Source organism: Pollicipes pollicipes, unplaced genomic scaffold, assembly GCF_011947565.3.
Source record: "Pollicipes pollicipes isolate AB1234 unplaced genomic scaffold, Ppol_2.1 Scaffold_7231;HRSCAF=8579_pilon_pilon_pilon, whole genome shotgun sequence".
Lineage (NCBI taxonomy): Eukaryota > Metazoa > Arthropoda > Thecostraca > Pollicipedomorpha > Pollicipedidae > Pollicipes > Pollicipes pollicipes.
This window is the reverse complement of record NW_023597034.1, coordinates 35,970,058-35,979,519: the sequence shown is the minus strand read 5'-3', so window position 1 is coordinate 35,979,519 and position 9,462 is coordinate 35,970,058.

The window sequence follows — 9,462 nt, the reverse complement described above, 5'->3', positions numbered from 1 at the left end:
AACACGATACAGTTGGGGCTTCAAACGATGGCTGACTAAATCGAACATAGATTGTTGTGTACAGCCGTTTCGTATTTGACGTTCAATTAAATGATCAAGACTGCTCACTGAGGTTCCGCCTCAAAGGATGAAACTGATTGCCCGAACTCCTCATCCGTCGATCGTTCAGAATCGCGAGCTTCAAACGATCCTCAGCCGTCTAAAGCTCGCGATCCGGTACTCCATCACTGGGTGTATATTACCCCATGCATTTAGATCTATGCCGGTTCCTCAGCCGTGCGTAGGTGGTTCAGACGCCCGACTTCAGCTCGTGGCAGACACCTGTGCTTGAGTCCCAGAAGGGGCTGGCTGTTGACCCGGCAGATGCCAGTTGTCGCGAGGCGATACGGTTTCCAAGGCTACACCGTGAGGCCGTGTCAATGTATTGCACGGCATGTAAACGGTTCCTCGGACAGGTTCAAGCAAAATCATGTGTTGAACTTGGGCGAAACCACGGCCAAAGTCATCCTCACACCCCGTTTGGACTTTAAAAAGAAAATATAAAAACAAGAGAACGTGAAAACAAACCGAAAAAAATGTAGTTTATACAAATAGTGGAGACCAGTTCGTAGCAAAACACAAGCACCACTTGAAGGCAATCATGAAAGGGCAACACACCTCTTAAAAGACGCCGTTAGTGTGTGGCCAACGAACTTCGCCGTTTACCAGGCCTGCATGGTGGCGCGTGGTAGGGAATCGTGGCGTTGAGACGAGGGTATTGCACGCGCTACACGACATTTGCAGCATTTGATGCTGCGCTGTTTTTCCTGCTCCAACGCCCACCTAATGAAATCGCTCGCCCCTGAAATGAGAACTTTTCACGACATGCCTCTCGTAAACTCATATCTTTGTGATCGCCGTTGTTGGCTGAGGGGGCTGCCCGCACGTACTTAGACGTGGTAGCTCTCTCCTAATGACTTACTCGGAATTAATAGTGAGCTCTCTGAAAAGTCATCTGAAAGAAAGTTCTCTGAAAGCCTAGGAACCAAATAGCCGACGCATAACTATGACTTCTAAATGCTAGGCAAATACTTCCTCCAACCGTCTTACCTTGGATCATCGGTGCCCTGGTCCTGTCCCATGCACTGTGTCCAAGAGTATGGTAGTGCAAATCGCTCGATGATCTGAAAACTGCAGAAAGTCTTCAGCTTCGTTGCCAGGGTCATCTCAGGTCGACGAGAATGCGATCATATATCGGATGTGGTCGATCAGCTAGGCTGACTGCACACACATGCGTTTATTTTTGTCCTTCATCTCTGTTTTCTGCACAGCGTTCTGATTACTCGAAAGCCTGTAGCGATACATTCTGCGCTGATTTAAAGTTGTGAACGTGTAGTCCAAGACACGCGGCAGCCACACCATCTTGACATGTCGTGCGTGAAAAATTGCCATGGAGAGAGACGATACATGTATTGCATGGTGCAGCAGTGCAACGCAAAAATCATTGCACAATGTCTCTCCATCACCTTCAGCCAGTTCAGTTCGAAAGCGTCAGTTCGGAACTGGGACTCGGAACATAATTCTTGTAAAATTATGTTGGTGGCAGCAATTTTTTGTTGTATGTTTTCATGCATTTTTTAATATTTTATATTTTTATATTTTTATATGTTTTGTCAAACTTTTTCTACTTGGTATTGCCTTTGATATGTTTCAACGATTTGTGCTACCAAAAGCTTCGACACAATGACCTATATGGGACAGAACCAGTGCGTTGATGATCCTTGGCACTACGGTTGGGGGCAGCGCGTGCTTCCCGAGCAAGATATCGAGGCGTTTGTTTACCACCTGATATACGTTACAGTTCTGTGGCAGAATTGCGTCCCGCATCGATTTCGAGATTTGGTACAGTTTTTGAACGCTGAAACATCTGAGTTATGACCAATATGGAGAGATGGTCTCGGATTTGGCTAAGCTGCCGACGGTCGCCACGCAATAATTTCTCGGCTTTGTAGGCATTTAACATCACCGCATGCTGCAAAAACCACATGTAGGCTACGTCCAGCATAGACTGCTGACTGCTGCATCCGCACTTATCTGACCCGAGGGCCCTTAACGGCCAGCTGAGCGTCGTCAGCGTGCCGGACTGTTGTGACCCGGAAGCCGTTTATGTGATGGAATGAAGAACGCGATCCCGTGGCAAAAGACGCTGTGCAGTATGAACCCGAGACAAGACCATTTGAACGTGCCGATGTTAATATTTGTCAGTTCTGGCAGCATCTGATTCACTTCCTAACGTGCTACGTGTGTTCCTCTTGATAATTATGGATACACTCTGTAGAGATTTGGAGCTGCCGCGGCTTTGTATTCAACAGCAAGTGGTTCATTACGTCAAAACAACGTCTCATGTCAGTCAAAGTCAAAAGTGTTACTTTGACTAATTCACGCTTCATCGGAAATCAATAAAAGCGCCGGATAAGCGGTACGTCATTGTCGTCGTCCAAGTCCTTCGCCTCATCCGAGCTGTCCGCCAGCGCCCGCTAGCACAGATCCCGCGGATGGCGGCGTACTCCATCCGCCTCCACAGCCTGGTCCGGTACCTCTTCTACGACCATGGCCTTTCCGTGAGGTCGGTCACCGCGCTCATCTGGTGGCGGCGCCCGCATGCCGTGACCAGAGCGATACTGGCAGTTTGCGACGCTCTCCGCGCTTGTCCCTTCGCCTGTAACCGCGTTTGCACCACATCCTCACCGCGCACTGAGCTCGTAGCGCAACAGCAGGCCTGCCGGGCGGACTGGAGTGCGCTGCCGTCCTTTGGCATGACGTTATACCAGTACACCCCCTCCCCCCTCCGCCATGCTGCAATTGTTCCTCGCAACGATCACTTTGATGCTGTGGTGACTTCGTTCGGCGGTGTCTTTTCCAGATGCAGCATGATATTTCTGAGCCGCGAGCGCACGCCCCACTGCTCAACGGACGCCTCAAACTGAACAATTCGGAGGACGGGCTCGTGGATCACGAGCAGCTCATCCGGGGCACCCCGCTCCCAGAAAACGGCATCCATCTGCTCAGCGTCCGCGAAGCCGGCGACACTAGCAGGCAAACATGGCCAGGTAAGAGGAACCTCGGATATGCGTGATGTCTATCGCCGCTCTCCTCCAGACCCCGCCAACCTCCAGCCGGTCTGTTCGCCACTTGACCGGCGCAGGATCAACCGACTGGCTCGCATCATATTTCACCATGGCGCTTTTTGTCTGGCGCTTATTTTTGCCCGTCAGACCATTCTAGATCGACCGGAGGACAGCGTACGAGTCGGTCACGTATTCCACTGCCACAAGAGCCCATATGTCACCCTTACCCGGGTTCCAGTGCCTTCAGTGCAATATTGTAAGTGGAACCTTTCGAAAACGTCCGGCGGTCTTTAACCAGTTTGAACCATTCCAGTGGTCTTTGTTCTTCTGGCAGATCCGCCCTCTGCGATGAAAAGTGAGCGTAGCCAGCATTAGTTGAGCTATTGACACGGACCGCTGCCACACAAATCGGCCAACGACAGGTGGGAGCGAGGCTCACCCGGAGAACGTCAAAAGCGGCAAATTTCGGTACAACATTGCACTGCAATGGCACGGTTGCATGAGGTTTTAGCTGTTCTGGAGAACAGCTTAGTTTGTGGCATACACATCGGTTTTCGTTACATGGCGTCCCTGTCATTCTCCTACGAATCGTGCGACGTTCGCTCTCTTGGCACGCCTCCGGGTGATCGTGACCGGCTGGATACCACGTGCTCGGACGGGCATCAATTTAACCCCGGACTCGGTTGGGGATCAATTCGGCCCCGGATATCTGAAGAAAAAAATTGAGAGCTAGAGACACCAAGTTCTCAGGGTGAATGTTGCTGTATGTGACCTCACTTCTGACTAAATGTAAGGCTCCTATGTAATTAACTTCGAGTCAAAAAGGTCAAAAGCGGGCAAACTCCAGCATAGTGTCAAAAGTGACTCCAGATGTTTTTATCCAACCGCCTTGAGCCCGGGTACCTATTCTAAGCCAAAAGTCGCTACTGTTCGTGTTCGATCGGCGACCTTGCTAAGGTCGCTGAGCTAACAATATAATAGTGATAATAAACAAAATGGTATAATGTAATAATGATAATAAACAATATAATGATAATAAGGTCCTGAGAACTACCGCAAAAAGAAAGCTTTCGCTGTATGGTTTTGCCTAATACTTCATTGCCGCATCAGATTGTACAATACCCTAGAAGCTGCCTTTGCTGGCAACCACGGCCTGACTTTGACCTGTCACAGGTCAGTGACCTTATAAGGTGCATCTATTTCTTATAGCAAAATATCCGCAAAGTTGGGCTCAGCGGAAAAAAACCTCGGGCGGGGGAAATTGGTTCCAGCGCCCAAGTGTCGCGATGCTCCATCATCGTCAGGAGCACGGGATGGAGCATGAAGCATGATGCGTCCGGTCGACTAAGGGACCGCAGCAAACTTAACGGCTAGGGAAACAGAGTAGTGAAGCATGGGACTACCATGACTCTGAAACCGGGTTGTATAAGTCAATAGGTGCATATTTCCGTCACTTACTGCTTGCATTGCGACATCAGCATACCAACATAGTTGGGTAATAACACGCGCTCAGGTGGGAGGTCAATCTGGCCCCCAGAAGGTTTTTCCGGAACAATTTCCGAACGGCGCGGCGAAGCCGCGTCAAGTTTTGCATAGCTGTAGCCGATTGAATAGTTCGGTACCTAAAATTTAGATGTACCTCGTAGGGCTGCTGACCTACAGCAGGTCAGTCAGGCCAGAGATTTAGCGAAGACAGTTTCAAGGGGATCGTTCAGTCTGATATAATAGCGGAGTGTTAGACGAAGCTTTACGTCTCTGAGATGGTTCGGGTACCAACAATTTAGATGTACCTTGTAAAGTTGCTGGCCTACGGTAGGTCAGTCAGGCCATGGATTCAGCGAAGACAATTTCCAGGGGATCGCTCAACCCGATGTAATAACGGAGTGTTAGACAATGCCTTACATCTGTGAAATAGCTTTTTAGGCAACACAACAACTGAATGAACAAACTTCATTGACTTAGGGTCAGGCATGAAGTTTAGACCAACGTCAAAATTAGCGTGCCTTGTTACTCTAGGGCTTGTTATATGAGGTAGTTTCTGCCCATTTTGGATTTATTGACAACAGGAATCGCATTATACATCCTCCATCGACTTCTCAAAAGAACAGGTCACTGACCAAAAATGACGGAGGTCAGCATTCCGTCTTCAGGAATGTAATGCCTAGCGGAATTTCTGACGCCTATTCAAGTACAGCTCAAAGCAATCTTGTATGATTTTTTTAACCAGCGCCTGCAAAAGGCCGAACAAAGTCACTCGCCTTAAATGAGCACCAATGACCTTTTGTTTAGAATAGGTATCTAGGTTTGGACACACTTTGGGCGTCAATCTGGAGTTAAACCTTGTTTGGCTCGATTTGACCCAAAGATAGTGAGCTAGGAATGTCAAACTCTGACACAAGTGAGTTCAGATATCGGCCAGTACGCTATGTGAATTTGGTGCTCCTAGCCCTCTAGCTTCTGAGCTATCAGGGAGTTTAAATTGGCCTCCACCAAAGCGAAGGATATTCAACCCGTCGCCCGGGCCCGTCTTAAGATCTGATAGTCACCCTGTTTATGTCCGCGCGACACCGATGGCGGCCCCCTGTGGGTAAGTTAACTGGGCCCAAATGATCTATAAACTGTCGATCTGGAGTACAACGGGGCTAAAAACAAGCCATTAACCGTCACCCTGAGTTGCCGTTTTTCGTAGCGTAGACTGATAGTGGGGGGGCGGGGGGGGTGTGAAATGGGGTGGTGAAATGGGGGGGTGAAATGGGGGGGATGCGAGCCTCGCCATCCCTAAACTGACAAAGCAGAGCCTCGCGGAAATGTAATGAACTGGTCTCAATATGATATCGCAACTGGTAATAACTTATGCATCGCTTGGTCAAAAATTAACCCCACTAGGCTAGGTTAAAGACCAAATTTTCGTGGAACATAGCTCTTAAGGTTTGCATGTTCATACATAAAAGATCATGCCCGCTAGCGTTACGAAATTTAAACGGGCACATTCCTTGTTTAGTTCTAAGTACAATGGTATGCCGTTTTGAGTGCCTGCCCGCCGAGCATGTTCCGCGGAATCGCCGGTTGCTGCCGTCGCCGGTGCCGGCCCTGAATCACTGTGCAGTGTTCCTGGAAGTGGCCAATATTCAGAAATTAAAATGCTGAAAACACGTTTTTGGTATTTCAGCACGCGCATCGGATGTCTCAGAGGCTACCGAAAATTTAGGCGCTATTGTGTGACATGCCTGGCAGGTGTCCTTAGAAAACCTGAAGTGTGACATGTCTAGGAGGTGTCCTTAGAAAATCTTACAGGTCTCAAAATGAGAAATTTGACCTTTGAACATCATTTGACCTCGCCCTATAGATGAAGGGGTCAATTATTGACCCCTTCCTTTATAGGGCGAGGGTTAACTGGAGTGTTTCACATTTGAAGATATCAAAACAACATCAGATATGATCAAATAAGTTCCTTATAATCATTGGTATACTCTTCAAGAAGAAAAGACTGCTCTAGACACTACAATTCTCTGTTTAGTAAATATGCTTCTCATAACGTCATGGTTTGATTACATCATCGTATCTTGCACAACATTTTGAGAGCCAACTGACCGCCGTTGTGTCTGAAAATATATCTGGAAATCGCGCAGACAAACGCCAGATAGGAACGCCTTGGCAATTATATTTGTCTTAGCCTTGATTGCCGCATAGGCTATGGGATGGCAGGATTTGAATGACGTTATTATGACGTCATGAATGCCGAAGCGACTTTGAAATACTCTCCCCGATGTACCTTTCCGCATGTTCGCGGACGTGTAGCTCACAAACTAGAGGGGCTATGATCTTAAGAAGGGCAAGGTTGTGTACAGGTCCAAAAAGTATTGAAGATGGCTATTTCAGTTCAAACCCCCATAAGCGTAGGATAGGGCATAGGACAAGCCAGGCGAAAGGGCATGTTTTCGTCACATAGATGCAACTAAAACGTAAGCAGATTACCGTTGTCCAAGCCTTTGGGAACCGATACAAATGACGAATTTATTGTTGCATCGCAATGCCACTCTACCGCGAGTTCACCACATAGATGTTACTTACTACTTCATTGTAGAGGAATGTTTTCCGCTATGGCGTTGGGTTAGAAATACCAATGCCTTAAGATAGGATTCCCTTTGGTTCGTCAATGCCTGGTAGTTTCAAACAACAAGATCAGGGGCTTAAGACGGTTTCCGTCTGCCGCGAATGATACCGAAGTACTGTGAAAAACGCAAACTTTTGACCGCGCATTGGCCATCATAAACTGGTCTAGTATCCCATGCATGTTCCACGACCCAGTCAAAGCCTCAAGGCTTAGGGCTGCAGGATGTTGTGTAGCAGCCGGCGCCGACAACCGTAACATTGGACGCATCCCAGGTATATCACGGGAGCAGTTGTGGGTCGCACGCAATGGTGTCGCGCAGAACATTGTAGCTCTTGCATTTGCCAACGCCGTGCAGTTAGTTTTGCACTTGTTGCGACCCTGGTTACGGGGATCTGATACGTGCTCTTGCAAGCGTCCAGAAATGGGCAAGTTTATGGTTTGCTTGAGGGCGTATGGATGGATGCACTTGCCAGCCTACAGTTCCTTAGCACAGTTTGCCAACTCAGTTTTGTCCTGGGCTCTACAGTTTTTTCCTCCCTGAAAAATTGCGCTTCCCACCCTTATCAAACGAGGAGCGTTATGGAATATCTTGCTTGCAGTGCTGCTGTAGACGATGACACTATGTTACAAAGCTTGTAAACAAACTCCACAAACCTCTTCACCACAAGATTTAAAGAAACGTGTCTTCATTCCATGGAACTTTCATTAAGATGCGGCCAGCATTGCCCATACATCTACCTCTGGACCACATGACTGCCGTGGCGCGCCTAGATGGGCTGTGTCGTTCACGGCGACATACTCTGACAGCTCGCGTAGCACGCGCTCCACGTACATCCCCGCTCACATTAAGACTCTCAGGCAGATATTTGGATGAGCACTTAAGTGTGCTTTGAAGAGACAGAAAAAGACCTTCGAAATCTCCATTGCATTCCAAGACAGAAATGATTGCCTCGGTCTCTCCAGGTTTTCTGGCTGTGGTAATTAAAGTCCAGTGATTTCTCTTAAATCTTGTAGCATGTCGTTGACTTGTGCAACTGCTGCAGTCTACATGGCTCGGTTCTATATGATAGATGATGATCACGTGACGAAACCTCTTACGAGGCCCGAGGGGAAATACGCATGTGGTGAGGTCTGATGAGCGATGCACATTGTCATTACGGCATAAGCAATCGGCCCACGGAATCGGTCCGCGGAGGGCACACAGGTAGATGCGTAAGCCAATGGCGGGCTAGCCATTATTCGTTGGGGGAATCGCTTTTCGAGCACGTTTGCGAACGGATGCACTACCTCTGTGGTTCTGCGGTCATTTGACGGTCATAACACACATATCAGGTGACAAAATCGTGAGCCACGAGTCGAAGTATAGAAGAAATGAGACGACTTTTTTCAATTGATCGGAGATATCTGATCGAAGTAGTATGGTGAAATAGCTTTGATGAACACCTGGTTTGGCGGTAGACGATAGCTTACTTAGCAGTCTTAGTAGTTTTAGAAGTCCTAACGATTTTTAAGACTATATAGTAATCTTGCTCTGGTCACCTACTCGTACAAATGTCATTGTGGTGATGTTAAGTCGTGAGGTTGACAACAGCTGACAAAATCATGTATTGTTGGTCAGCGCGTGACGTTTTGTCTTGATCGGGCCAGTCATGGTTAAGATCGGAGACCGCTCTAACCCACACCATGGTTACCGGCCTGTTTCTAACTCACGAGGGCTGCCTGTGATCAACGAATTCGCAACGAACGATATTGTCACATAACGCGAGTCAAATGATACCAAGTTCGAAGTGCTTGTGCTTTACAAAAATTAGTTTGCGTTAAGCATGTAACATATGATGTGGCCAAGATCCTTACACCTCATGGCTGGATTCTTGTGGTGAAAACCAAGATATGCCTTTCAACGTTGCGGATCCGTACCAGGCTAATTTCAGACCGTTGTTGTCAGCAAAAGCAATTGTTGGCAAATATATCATGGCATTGCTAATACGGACATTGGGACGAAGTCGTACGACTTTGAGATATTCTCGAGGATAAATAGATCATTGAAATTAGGGCTACAACTAATTCCATTGATATTGGGTCCGCCATGGAGGTTAGTTCAAGGTCAAAACTATACAATTTTGCGACTTTAAAACCGGTTTCTGGTGTAGTTTTTAACATTTTTAGAACCCATTGTGCTTCCCCCCCCCCCCGGAATTGGGTTCCTGCTTAACTAATGTTTATAATGCTCCGCAATGAGGG